Here is a 13,463-nt window from a genome sequence, read left to right as displayed (position 1 = left end):
GTGGATAATACGATCATACACATAACATTAGCTAGCAAGCCAGCCAGCTAATGCTAGCTAGTTAGCTAACAGGTCCCCCCGTTAGCTAACCATAATTTGCAAATAAATTCATTTAAAATCCTACAATGTGATTTTCTGGATTTTTTTTCTTCTCATTTTGTCTGTCATAGTTGAAGTGTACCTATGATGAAAATTACAGGCCTCTCTCATCTTTTTAAGTGGGAGAACTTGCACTATTGATGGCTGACTAAATACTTTTTTGCCCCACTGTATATATATGCATATTATTCGCCATTTCAGCACCAACTAGAAGATAAAAAATACTTTGATCTTGGAGATTATTTGGGTACATTTTAGGGTTAGGAAAGTAAGTATGAATCATACAAAAATTGGTTTGGAGAGCCTTTACGCGCTAAATATATTCATGAATACAGTGGTTTGATTCATCCTGAAAGATGTAATTTTAAATTCATGAAATATTGGAAGGTGTAAAAAGGTGTTCAAAACAATAAACATTGAACAATAGTTCAATAAATCTACCCTAATCCTCACTAATCATGGATGACAACGGTCCAGTTGTCTTGAACCGTGATCCTAACTCCAGGTTTAACCTGCTACGTGTAGGTCTGAGTTTCTTACGTATTTAAATATTGCCAAATTATTGCACAGCGTTAGCCTAATATGATCCACTAATGCTAGTGACCCTCAGGAACAACTACACAGACGTGAGAGAAAAAAAAGAAATGATGTAAATTGCAAGCAAAACATTTAAGAAAACTAACACTAAAGTGACAGTCATAAATGTATGTCGGTGTTACTGACTGATGGTGGTCTCGATAATCGCTAATATTTGAAATGGCACAAATTGTAAAATAAAATGAAGAAAAGTCCAGGCATATAATTAAAAAGACTTCTGAAGTGCATACATCAACTCAGCAGGTTTAGCCCTAAAGAAGCCTATAGTTTGGGGCTCTAAATTTCATCCATGCAAATTATGAGGGCACACAATTAAAATATGGAATAACGGTACAGCTATTTATAGCTTACCTAGCTGTGGAAAATACATGTCACATTGATATGATTTTCAGTTTGCTTCCATATGACTGGTTTCACATTAGTTTCCAGGGGTCATAAGGGGAAATCATCTTAAACAATTGTTATATGTATTTACAATCCCCTATCAAGAATACCATGCTATTGTTTAAGGAGAGTGCACAATTGTGAACATGAAAAGTTATTAATAAACTAATTAGGCACATTTGGGCAGTCTTGATACCAAAATTTGAACAGAAATGCAATGGTTTATTGGATCAGTCTACAACCTCGCATATACACTGCTGCCATCTAGTCGGCAAAATCTAAATTGCACCTGGGCTGGAATAATACATTATGGCCTTTCTCTTGCATTTCAAAGATGATGCTACAAAAAAAATGTTTTTTCTTTGTATTATCTTTTACCAGATCTAATGTGTTATATTCCCCTACATTCATTTCACATTTCCACAAACTTCAAAGTTCTTCCTTTCAAATGGTACCAAGAATATGCATATGCAGATCCTTAACTCGGTCGGAATAGGCTCCATAGCCTGCTTGTTTGTCTCTCTCTTTTATAACCTTGGCACGAAACACAAAGGGGGAAATGGCTGCTTAAATATGATCCCCAATCAGAGACAAAAATAAACAGCTGTCTCTAATTGGGAACCATATCAGGCCAACATAGAAATACAAAACATAGAATGCCCACCCCAAATCACACCATGACCTAACCAAATAGAGAAATAAAACAGCTCTCTAAGGTCAGTGCGTGACAGTCTCTTATGACTTCACCTGAGAAAGAGCATCATGTAAACTGTAGCTCCTATACCCCCTAGCAACTAGCTTTTCAACTTACTGAGTAGGGTTTAGACCACAGTTTGTGAGTTGCCCTTTGAGAGTTCTCATAGATATCTTTAGATATCTCTGAAAACAAGTAACTTCAACTTTAGAGCTTAGATCTGTGGGGAGGTCCTGAAATCATCAAGTTCTAAGAATACTTTTTGTAACACCTCAAAGGTATATTTCAGTTATTTGGGGTACCTTAGATTTAAGCCATAGATGAGGCCCAAAAACAAGGTACATGACTGTAACACTGCAAATACCAACCAGGACCTCTGCTCCTTCGATGCAGATACCATGCTCTATATTTTGGTGCAGATCCTTCACATTGAACACTTTCATCACATGCTGAACGAGGTCTTCTCGGATCATGGTGTCGTCAGTATCCTGAGTTAAAAAATTAAGAAATTACAGACTAGGATATTACATTAACTGTGCAACTTGAGGAGGAGAGGGAAACAAATGAAGATACATCATTTAGAGATAAATTATGAAGGAAGGATTCAAAAATAAAAACCATACCTTGTATTCTGTAATAAGGTCTTCAACCCTCTCGCCAATGTATATGATCAGGCCACAGATCACACCCACTCTTCTTTCCTGGATGGTTTTGCACTGTATTATGATGTTATACAAATAATTGCATTTAATACTGACAATTAAATACATACAGTATAACCTATATACTATTGTGAAGGTTTTACTGTGCATACCTCATACAGAACTTCAAAGATTTTCTGCATTCCCACCTTTACAGCACCTCCTTTTGTATATTCTTCCAGCTTCTGGATAAAGGTGGACTCAAGAACAACAGTTATAATTCTCCTGAACTCGGTGGCAGCGTAGCCTAGTGGTTAGAGCGTTGGACTAGAAACCAGAACGGTTGCAAGTTCAAATCCCTGAGATGACAAGATACAAATCTGTTGTTCTACCCCTGAACAAGCACTTAACCTACTGTTCCTAGGCTGTCATTGAAAGTAAGAATTTGTTCTTAACTGACTTGCCTAGTTAAATAAAGATAAAACTTTTTTTTTTTTTTTAAGAAACAGCCAGAATGCTATTGGGAAACCCCTCCCAAAGCATGTGCAGAGTGAGAATGTTCAGACTAATCTTTAATGCATATATAATTGTAGATTAGAATATTAGGTCAAGACAACACCAAATATTTAAATTAATAGCATTTTTTGACCTACATTGACTATTTTCAATCAGTTGTATCTTGTACCTGAGTGGGCTCAAACAGGGCTGGCCATCATTCTTTGAAGTCCTTCACAGAATGGGCCTGAACGACATCTTGTCTTCGATATGAGAAGGTGTTTGCCATTTTGGCACTCACAATGTTGATTGTCACGTATTTGTACTTGAATGCAGCAAAACTGGAGATCTTACATTGCATGTGGTGCCTGATCCTTACGGAGTTAAGATAAAATCAATTCCTTTTTTTGTGTATACATAAGCTTTAACATTATTACTTGTGTAACCTTTATTTAACTAGACAAGTCAGTTAAGAACAAATTCTTATTTACAATGACAGCCTATGAGGGAACAGTGGGTTAACTGCCTTGCTGCTTGTTGGCAGAACCTTGTCAGCGCGGGGTGTCGATCCAGAAACCTTTTGGTTACTGGCCCAACGCTCTAACCACTAGGGTACCTGCTGCCCCCATATGCTATCTCATTCTAAATAAGGAAGACACACATTGTCAGTACCTGCTTGGGCGACAACGCATTGAGTAAAACATTAATAGGGCACCATGGAATTATTGTTGTTTGTTTCCCCAGAATTCCATGTTAACTTTTTGTTGCCTAACGTGTTCAATCCATTTGGTTGATTTAAAAATACAGTATATATGTAATATCTATTATTCACACTAATGTTGGGTTACCTTAATAAAAATATCCTGTGTATCCTGTCCGAGGGGTACCTGTATTCTCTTTCAATTTCTGGATTCCATAGGATTCCGTCTGAGTTTTCCGCATTGTGAATACGTGAACAACAAGAAGGTTTCTGCAAGGACAGGTGTAGTTGGATAGCTAGGTGTAGTTAGCTAGCTAGCTACGTATTGTTCCTACCGGTCTCTTCCTGGGTAGCTTGCCTAGCAGGCGAACATTACCTTGCAGGAGTACATGTATTCAGTTCTACTGTAATGTTTGGTGACAATGCATTTTTTGGTAAGCTAGGAAACTAATATGTTACATAGCTATTTCGGTTAATATAAAACGTACACAAAAATGACAAGTTAAACAGCGCTGAGGCGAGTAAATGCACTGCTAACTTACTAGCTAGTAGCATGCCCACCACTAGCTAACTATACAGACATCATGGAAGTCAACTAGCTAGTAGCATGCCCACCACTAGCTAACTATACAGACATTCTCTGGGATTCTCTGCCTCTAACCCTATTACAGGGACTGAGTCACTGGCTTACTGGGGCTCTCTCATGCCGTCCCTGGAAGGGGTGCATGATGTGGTCATCCTGTCTGGGTTGGCGCCCCCCTTTGGGTTGTGCCGTGGCGGAGATCTTTGTGGGCTATACTCAGCCTTGTCTCAGGATGGTAAGTTGGTGGTTGAAGATATCCCTCTAGTGGTGTGGGGGCTGTGCTTTGGCAAAGTGGGTGGGGTTATATCCTTCCTGTTTGGCCCTGTCCGGGGGTGTCCCCGGATGGGGCCACAGTGTCTCCTGAGACCTCCTGTCTCAGCCTCCAGTATTTATGCTGCAGTAGTTTATGTGTCGGGGGCTAGGGTCAGTTTGTTATATCTGGAGTACTTCTCCTGTCCTATTCGGTGTCCTGTGTGAATCTAAGTGTGCGTTCTCTAATTCTCTCCTTCTCTCTTTCTTTCTCTCTCTCAGAGGACCTGAGCCCTAGGACCATGCCCCAGGACTACCTGACATGATGAGTCCTTGCTGTCCCCAGTCCACCTGGCCGTGCTGCTGCTCCAGTTTCAACTGTTCTGCCTTATTATTATTCGACCATGCTGGTCATTTATGAACATTTGAACATCTTGGCCATGTTCTGTTATAATCTCCACCCGGCACAGCCAGAAGAGGACTGGCCACCCCACATATGCTCTCTCTAATTCTCTATTTCTCTCTCTCGGAGGACCTGAGCCCTAGGACCATGCCCCAGGACTACCTGACATGATGACTCCTTGCTGTCCCCAGTCCATCTGACCGTGCTGCTGCTCCAGTTTCAACTATTCTGCCTTATTATTATACGACCATGCTGGTCATTTATGAACATTTGAACATCTTGGCCATGTTCTGTTATAATCTCCACCCGGCACAGCCAGAAGAGGACTGGCCACCCCACATAGCCTGGTTCCTCTCTAGGTTTCTTCCTAGGTTTTGGCCTTTCTAGGGAGTTTTTCCTAGCCACCGTGCTTCTACACCTGCATTGCTTGCTGTTTGGGGTTTTAGGCTGGGCTTCTGTACAGCACTTTGAGATATCAGCTGATGTACGAAGGGCTATATAAATACATTTGATTTGATTTGATTTGACATCATGGAAGTCAACTAGCTAGTAGCATGCCCACCACTAGCTAACTATTCAGACATCATGGAAGTCAACTAGCTAGAGGCATGCCCACCACTAGCTAACTATCCAGACATCATGGAAGTCAACTAGCTAGTAGCATGCCCACCACTAGCTAACTATCCAGACATCATGGCCGTTAACTAGCTAGCTTATCAACGTGCATTATATAACATACTCTGGCAATATAGCTAGCTAAAGGCTTTTCATACTTGAAGAATATTATTTAACAAATATTTTTTACATTTTGTTGAAAATATGTGTAGAGATCCAAACTACATTCCAAGTGATAATTTGGTCCTTACCTGCCACATGGTTATTCCAGAGGAGAAAGATCAAGACGACGTCCGTTGAACTCTTCCAAGCACAAATGAAGTTCCTAACTAGATCTAGTATGTCAGTCCAACACAATAATGATCATTTGAATGTCATATTTTTAAGTTGTTGGTTGTTACTTAAAAATACTCGTTCAAATTTAGTTTAGACTGTTACCTTGGATTTTTATTTGCAAATGCCAGTCTTTTTCAACAGATATAAATACTATATTAAAAAATGTAATTTACACCAGAAACCTATTATTTTAAGAAAAAACATTGATTTTCTTTTGCAATATTTACTAAGCCCGTGGGTCATTTTTTTACAGTGTAACTCATCTAAATTCTGCAGTAATGCTGTCAGTGCGTCCATTCGTTTGGTTTGGCTTGCCAGTGTGAACTACACACATCGTACTGAGTGTCTGCTTTGGATCTCCAAGGGGAAATGAAATACCATTTCCAGCCTATCATGATAAAATAATTAGACCGACCACAACACCCACAACTCTTCATCATCACTACACTATTGTTCTAAATTCAATCATCCTCTTCCTCCTCATCATTCAGATCAATCAAATTCAATCACCCTGTTTCTCATTCAGTTCATTGAACTCACAGGCACCATTATCAGTTTCTATCACCCATTTATCCATTGACGACATAATAGCATGTTTTAATTTAGTTATGATAGTAGGTTTTGCTTTGTATCCAGAACGGTCATGTGCTGAATGTATGAACAGCACAGATATTCTTGGAAACAGTGAAATTTGTAAATAGAGCTGCACCTCATGAATTGTGTGAGTTATTTGACAAAGGTAAGTGTAATAGAAACTGCAGACTTGAATATTGTTACATACCTTACATTACTCATATCACATGTATATATTGAATTGAGACCCAATCATGGGACGCTTTAATACATTGATCACAAGTCACTTTAAACAATACCACTTTAATAACGTTTACATATCTTACATTACTCATATCACATGTATTTACTGTATTTTATACCATCTACTGCACCTTGCCGATGCTCATCAATATATTTATATGTACATATTCTCATTCACCCTTTTAGATTTGTGTGTATTAGGTAGCTGTTGGGGAATTGTTAGATTACTTGTTATATATTATTGCACTGTTGGAACTAGAAGCATAAGCATTTCGCTACACTCACATTAACATCTGCTAACCATGTTTATGTGACCAATACAATTTGATGTGATTTGGTTTTGATAGGCTCCTTCTGATACAGTATAGAAATCACTATGTTTTACCTGCATGTGAAGGATGCTCCTTTCCCTGCATCTGTCAATTACAAGATGCGCCCATCTCTCCATGTACAAATTGACAACTGATAGGCCTAATATTGTCACTCATCACATTCATCTTGTCTATAGGCTAACTCTTATCATGTGTGAATTTTTCCTTGCTTTATTATTTTCCACTAACACTTCGACTTCCAGCTTATACATACAATATAGATTTTATGGACACAATATATTTTACATTAGTTATCTTGTTTTCAGGCCCTCGCTTCAGCTCCACTCAATACTTGCCATCTGTCTCTTATTAATACCATCCAGTTTTGATTTCTATTTGCCATATATGTTTCAACTGTGCTGTTATGTTTCACCAAAGTTCTGAACCTTTCTATGCTCAGTTTCTACGGATTGTAAATGAAACATTTTTGCTAAAAGTATTATTATATTATTGATCGATTGACTATGACTTTTCAAATAGCCAACCAGTGCTATTTGCAGAGTCTCTTCCAGGTAAATATTGCAATTCTTCAGCCATTCCTGAACCTATGACCAAAAACAAGCTACATATGAACAGTGTAAAAACAAATAATCGAATTATTCTGTCTCTTCACAGCAAAATCTACAGAGCTGAGATGGTTGTATCCCCCCATATACATAACATTCTATTGGTTATAAGAATTTGATATAATAATTTAAACTGGAAAACTATAAGTATTGAATCAGGTCTCATTTTGTGTATCCTTTCATAAACCATGTGCCATGGAATAAGTACATAGAAAATCTCTTCCCAACTATTTTGCATTCTATATGCCACAGCTGTCAATTTTTGGGTTCTTAAATGAAACTGGTATACTTTTTCATTTATCACAATTTTCTTTAAATCAATTTTGGTCTTTATTGCAGAGCCAACAGGCCAGTTCCTTCCTTTTCCCCCTTCCACTTGCCTCTTCCATTTTCATGGTAATGACGCAGTTAGTTGGTTGTAATTTTGGGTAGAGTAGACATTTCCATATATTTTTGTTAGCTGCATGTGTGGCATAAGTCCACCAATCCTATGTATGGTATCATTTACACGGAGTATACTGTACCTTTTTTTAAACAAAACAAAATTATAACAATGTTTTTATTTTATCAATTAGTATATTTGAGATTAAACATAATATTTGTTGTATTATTTGTTCTGTCTGTTCTGGTGGATTAAACTGAAATATCAACCAACTTTATATGGCTTGTTTTAAAAATAGCAATATTATGGAGCTTATTTCATTTTTAAATAACTGAAAGTGAGAGGTTGTAATCTGAATAAAGGGAAAAGGCCATTCTTGAACATGGGGTAAGACATTCTTACTAATCTGCTAAAGAATCTGTTCAGATTTAAGTATAATTTTTGCATGACTGAAGCCTTTATTGAGAGGTCTAATGCTTTAATATTTCATCATTTCTGCCATCCAAATTCAAATTCATTATGTAAATAGGCCATAAAATTTTCTTGGTTTGCATTTCCAAATAAAATAAAATATTTTTTGCTCACCAGTCCCTCCTGCAGCAAAGCACCCCCACAACATGATGCTGCCACCCCCGTGCTTCACGGTTGGGATGGTGTTCTTTGTCTTGCAAGCCTCCCCTTTTTTCTTCGAAACATAACAATGGTCATTATGGCCAAACAGTTATATTTTTGTTTCATCAGACCAGAGAACATTTCTCCAAAAGGTGCAATCTTTGTCCCCATGTGCAGTTGCAAACCGTAGTCTGGCTTTTTTATGGTGGTTTTTGAGCGGTGGCTTTTTCCTTGCTGAGCGGCCTTTCAGGTTATGTCGATATAGGACTCGTTTTACTGTGGATATAGATACTTTTGTACTTGTTTCCTCCGGTATCTTCACAAGGTTCTTTGCTGTTGTTCTGGGATTGATTTGCACTTTTCGCACCAAAGTATGTTCGTCTCTAGGAGAAAGAACACGTCTCCTTCCTGAGCGGTATGACGGCTGCGTGGTCCCTTGGTGTTTATACTTGCGTACTGTTGTTTGTACAGATGCACATGGTACCTTCAGGCATTTGGAAATTGCTCCCAAGGTTGAACCAGACTTGTGGAGGCCTACATTTTCTTTTGCTGAGTTCTTGGCTAATTTCCTTTGATTTTCCCATGATGTCAAGCAAAGAGGCGCTGAGTTTGAAGGTAGGCCTTGAATTACATCCACAGGTACACTTCCAATTGACTCAAATGATGTCAATTAGCCTATCAGAAGCTTCTAAAGCCATGACATAATTTTAAATAATTCTAAAGCCATGACACTGTTTAAAGGCACAGTCAACTTAGTGTATGTAAACTTCTGACCCACTGGAATTGTGATACAGTGAATTGTAAGTGAAATAATCTGTCTGTAAACAATTCTTGGAAAAATTACGTGTCATGCACAAAGTAAATGTCCTAAACGACTTGCCAAAACTATAGGTTGTTAACAAGAAATGTGTGGAGTGGTTGAAAAATTTGTTTTAATGACTCCAACTGTAACTTTACCCCCATTGTATAAGAGATTCTCCAAAATTGAAATATTCCAAGCATTTATATATAAACTCCAGTCATTCTTGATCAAAAGCCTTTTTTCAAAGTCAGCTATGAATACCAGGCCTGGTTTCCCAGATTGTTCATAGTGTTCTATTGTTTCCAGAACTTGTCTTTTATTATCTCCAATGTATCATACATGTCTGATTAGGATGACTAATATCCGAAAATACCTTTTCAATTCTCTGCCCTATTCATTTTGCTAGATTTTTTCATCACAACACTGAAGTGAAAGGGGCCTCCAATTTTTTAAATGGACTGGACCTTTATATTTACACTTGTTTCCTGTATCAGTAATAATGAAATCAGACCTTCTTGTTGAGTATCTGATAATGTACCATTTTTATAGGTGTGGTTAAAACAGGCTAATAACAGTGCTCTGAGTACATCGAAAAAGACTTAAAGACTTTAATTGCATCAGGAAATTTCTCCTCTGTAATTAGGCCATCACATGTCTTTCTGTACAGCTGTTAATTTGACATTATTAACAGAAAGAAATACATACATTTATGATTAACTTCGGTTAGTGGAGATGGAGGAGACTGAAATTAAACCATATTCTTAAAGTACTTTGCTTGCTCTTTCAAAATATTGTTTGGTGAATCATGGGTGACTGTCATTTGTAACAAGTTTCAGTAAATCATTGTTGGTATCATTTGTATGTTGAAGATTTTTTTTAAATTGCTTAATTTTTTGTCATACTGTATATTCAACTTGATCTTTTTGTTTTTCCTCTAACTTATTGTCACATTCTGACCTTAGTTCTTTTGTTATGTCTTTGTTTTAGTATTTCAGGGCGTGAGTTGGGTGGGTTGTTTATGTTCGTTTTTCTATGTTGTGTTTTGTGTTTGGCCTGGTACGGTTCTCAATCAGAGGCAGGTGTCGTTAGTTGTCTCTGAATGAGAATCATACTTAGGTAGCCTTTTCCCACCTGTGTTTCGTGGGTGATTGTTTTCTGTTGAGTGTTTGTATCTGCACCAGACATAACTGTTTCGGTTTCGTTCGTTCACTTTGTTGTTTTTGTTCAGTGTTCTATTACGTTATTAAAAATATGGACACTTACCACGCTGCGCATTGGTCCTCACCTTCTTCCACCGCCAACGGCCGTTACGCTTATTCAGTTTTTTATTGCTATCTATCTGTACTGTCCTATTTTCTTTGTAAATATGAACTATTTTGACTTATAGATAGTATTGAATTGCATGGCCTCTAAATGCACATTTAAAAGTGTCCCAAACAGAAATACAATACAGTGTAGACATTGTTAATGTTGTAAATGGCTATTGTACCAAGAAACGGCTGATTTTTAATGGAATATCTACATACTGTAGGTGTACAGAGGCCCATTATCAGCAACCATCACTCCTGTATTCCAATGGCAAATTGTGTTAGCTAATCCACGTTTATCATTTTAAAAGGCTAATTGATCATTAGAAAACCCTTTTGCAATTATGTTAGCACAGCTGAAAACTGTTGTTCTGATTAAAGAAGCAATAAAACTGGCCTTCTTTAGACTAGTTGAGTATCTGGAGAGTCAGCATTTGTGGGTTTGATTACAGACTCAAAATGGCTAGAAACAAAGAATTTCTTCTGAAACTCCTCTGTCTATTCTTGTTCTGAGAAATGAAGGCTATTCCAAGTGAGAAATTGCAAATAAACTGAAGATCTCGTACAACGCTGTGTACTAATCCCTTCACAGTACAAAAACTGTCTCTAACCAGGATAGAAAGAGGAGTGTGAGGCCCCGGTGCACAACTGAGGAAGAGGACAAGTGCATTAGAGTGTCTAGTTTGAGAAACAGATGCCTCACAAGTCCTCAACTGGCAGCTTGATTAAATAGTACCTGCAAAACACCAGTCTCAATGTCAACAGTGAAGAGGTGACTCTGGGATGCTCGCCTTCTAGGCAGTGGATGTGGATATGTTCCATGTGATGCTTGGATGATGATGTTCACATTTATCTTTTACAATACAAGATGAAGACCTTTCAGTAAAAAATATGTTTTAGATGCTTTTCAGACAATGTTGTTTAGAAGCATTTGTTGAATCATACGTTCTGTTGCTACTGTTCCAATCACATCTTTGCGATGGTACGCAGAGACCACTCAACAATGATCACAAATATGTGATTGTACACTTCAAAAGGTTAACATGAGCTCCAATGCTGATAAACGGGCATAACAAACTCATCATTACACTGTTGTTCTAAATTAAATCAACCTCTTCCCCCTCATCATTCAGTCAGGCCTAATTGAAATTAGATTGTGAAGTAACTTGCACAATTATCGCCCATTCCATCAATGTGTCTTTCATTCAGTGGGCTGGCATTGTTTGCTTCCTAGGATATCATCAAGAATATGTTTTGCATTATTCCAAAGGCCTACTGCAACATGTAGAATGTTTTTATTTCCCTTACAATAAATTCAATCAGTAATAGAGTCACAGTAAATACATCCCATACAGCTTATTTAGTAAAAATGTAAAAGACAATTATATCATCCCGCAAGGTGCACAGTCCAATTATTTGCTGCTGATAAACATGCAAAAGACAAACTCATCATTACTCTATCGTCTTTCTAAATTAAATCAACATCTTAACCCTTCTTATCATTCAGTTAGGACTAAATTGTGAAGGTGCACAAATATTTCCCATTCAGCTATTTGTCATTCATTCAGTGAGGAGAGAGAGACGTTGGGTACCAACGTTCTACAGCACAATGTCTTGGCATAGGGGGCAGTATTTCCCCTTTGGATGAATTGCGTGCCCATAGTGAACTGCATCAAAATCTGTCCTAAATTGCTAATATATGCATATTATAATTAATATTGGATAGAAAACACTCTGACGTTTCTAAAACCGTTTGAATTATGTCTGTGAGTATAACAGAACTCACAGGGCAGGCAATCTTGCAAACTAGTTTTGAAATCCTGAAAGTTGGGGCAACTTTGATGTCATCGCCCCCTCCCTTCCCAACAAGTTATGGATCTGGAAACACTTCCTATGTCTTCCACTAGATGTTCTCATTCAGTAGAAAGTGTAATGGAGCATTTGCATTTGAACTTTGACCTAATGGGAAGGAAAGTGCGAGAGTGTCGCAAAAGATTCATGTGCTTGAAGGCGCACATGCGTTGGAGTGCTTTGTCTGTTCCATTCAGCCCCAGATGAACTAGGATGGCCGGGTTGGAATGCTATTCGGTCTGTATGATTATAACATCCTGAAGATTGATTCTGCACTTAGTTTGACCAGTTTCGTCGACCTGTAATATGTAATTTGGAAGTTTTGATGCAAAATTATCCTGGACCAGAAGTAATTTTTTGGGCATTTGAGCTGAAAGTGGTAGCAGATGCTGCTACATGGACACTAGAATTGAACATTATGAAACAAAACAATTTATTCTTGAACTAGGACTCCTTGCACTACATTCTGATTGAATATCATCAAAGGTAAGGGATTATTTATGTTGTAATTTTTTTATTTCTGTTGACTCCAACATAGCGGAGAAATATTGTTACGTCTGAGCACCGTCTCAGATTATTGCATGGTAGGCTTTTTCCGTAACGTAAAAAAAATGTGACACAGCGGTTGCATTAAGAACCAGTGTATCTTTCTAACTATATGTAGAACATGTATCTTTAGTCAAAGTTTATGATGAGTATTTCTGTTATCTGGCCTAGCTTTCTATAATTCCTCCGGACATTTTGGAGAATTTTCTGAACATGGCATCAATGTAAACCGAGATTTATGGATAAAATGCATATTATCGAACAAAACGTAAATGTACTGTGTAACATGTCATATGACTGTCATCTGATGAAGATTTTCAAGAGGTTAGTGATTTTTTTTTTTTTAAATCCTGCTTTTGTGATTTTATCTTTTGTGGTACAAAATGGCTACGTTTTCTCTTTGTTTTGGTGGTG

The sequence above is a fragment of the Oncorhynchus kisutch genome, linkage group LG28, assembly GCF_002021735.2.
Source record: "Oncorhynchus kisutch isolate 150728-3 linkage group LG28, Okis_V2, whole genome shotgun sequence".
Taxonomy (NCBI): Eukaryota; Metazoa; Chordata; class Actinopteri; order Salmoniformes; family Salmonidae; genus Oncorhynchus; species Oncorhynchus kisutch.
This window is presented reverse-complemented; position numbering follows the sequence as displayed.